Source organism: Nannospalax galili, unplaced genomic scaffold (genome assembly GCF_000622305.1).
Source record: "Nannospalax galili isolate Female #2095 unplaced genomic scaffold, S.galili_v1.0 scaffold664, whole genome shotgun sequence".
Classification (NCBI taxonomy): domain Eukaryota; kingdom Metazoa; phylum Chordata; class Mammalia; order Rodentia; family Spalacidae; genus Nannospalax; species Nannospalax galili.
Window position 1 is genome coordinate 4,270,571 of NW_008354274.1, and position 1,936 is coordinate 4,272,506.

Sequence of the window (1,936 nt, forward strand, 5' to 3'; positions counted from 1 at the left end):
TGTCTGGTGTCCTGTGTCATCTGTGGCCACTGGGGCCTGGGGCCCTGTGCTTGGTGTTTCCCCATTGAGACCTCAAGCGGTTGAGCAGAGGCCTGGAAGGTACAGCCTGAAGCCTCCCAAGTGGATAGCACCACAGGCTGCCCACACTGGCTGCCTGGCCCTCAATCCTCTGCCCCTTGATCAGCCAGATGGAGTGGTCTCACCCCAAATGGACAGTAGAGCCCTGTGGTGCAGGCAGGAACAGCTCTCATAACCTGTGTTCTAGGCGGGCCCTGCTGGGTGGCCACAGTAGTGAGCCACCAGTTCCTACCCACCAGGGGCCAGCAGTAAGCTTGGGGAGCTCAGTGTGCAAGGTACTCAGGAAAGTTGTGGCTGGTGTAGGACAGCACTGATTCGTAGTGGCCATTTCTCCAAGACAGTTTCCTGCCCTTGAGGTTTAAGATCAGAACCTCTCTCACAGTGGCCAGGGGCCCTTCCTACATGAGTAGGCCATCTCCCCAGCACTGCCCAACAGGCTCTGCCCTGGTATCTGGCTGTTCCATCTATGGGCACCAGGGGGCACTGTGGCCTAGAAAACCAGCCCAGGCCTTCCTGCAGCCCCACATTCCTCAGAGGCCATTGCCTCTGGAGATGACCTGGGCCCAGCAGGCTCAGACCTACAGCCCCATCCTGTATTGGCCACCAAGCCCGGTCTACCAGCCGATACCTTCTCAAGTGCCTGTGCCAGCTGCTGTTGCACCTGCCATCCATCCTTGAATCTCCCAAGGCAATGTGGGTCTGATGACCAGGGCTCTGATGGACAGTTCTGGGTTTGTCTCCACCACCTAGGACAGGCTGGAGCCAGGTGTCCAGAGCCCCCCAGGCCTTCACACGCAGCATGCAGGGCAGCAGGGCCTGTGCAGGAGCTGGTTTCTGTCCAGAGGTGAGGTGGCAGGGATGCCCCTCCCATGTAGCTGGGCCTCTGTCTGGGCACGCTCCCCCATGTCCCTGATGCCTGGCTCCTGCTCAGGGCCCTATCCAACCCTGTGGTCCTCACAGGCTTTCTCTTGAGAATCTCCAGGCCTTTCTTCACAGCCCTGGGCTCTGTTCTGTGGAGTCTCACGGAGGACCCCTAGAGCTGGTATGGCTCCTTGGTGGAGGGCCAACTCCACCTCAGCACAAGATAGGGAAGGGAAGGGCATCCCATACTGCCTAGCATAGAGGCCACTGTACCAAGGAGGGACTGAGTCTGGCATCCAGAAATCAGCACACAGCACCCTTTGCTGGGCTTGGGTCACTGCCCTTGCACGTCCACAAGTGTGGCCACTTCTGCTCCACCTGAGCTGCCTAATTGGTAAAGGACACTTTCCAGCCCCAAAGCTTGGGAAAATGATGGGCAGGATTGTATTGGAGTCATAGCAGTGACTACATCTTACCCTACACACCAGGTGTGCAGAGTAGTGTGGCAACGTGACCCTGAGGGCAAACACAGGAATCTGAGGATGTCCCACACGGGCCACCAACATCCGACCAACACCTGAGGCTGGACGATAGGTTCTGAGTCTGGGATCTTGCCTTGGGCTCTTGGCACACATGGCATATTCTTCGTGCAGCTGAGGTGGGGGTGGGGCAAGAAAGGAAAACCCAGGGCCTGTGGGCATCCAGGGCCCATGTAGGCTCCACTGGCCACAAGTAGATCTTGGAAATATCGTTTGCTACAGTGAACATAACTGGGCGCCTGTCCTCAACTGCTTCCATGTGTCATGCATAGGAAGACACGTTTGGGGGGCGGCGGTGAGAGCAGGGCTGGCTTTGATGTGGGGAAACGGCCTAAAGCAGCAGACCCCTAGCCTGGTGGCCTGTGCAGAGGGAAGGGGTTCTGAGGCAGGGCAGGGGTGTAGATACCTCCTAGTCTTGGGTGAGCATGCGAGGTGTGCGTTGTACACAAAGGCCAAAT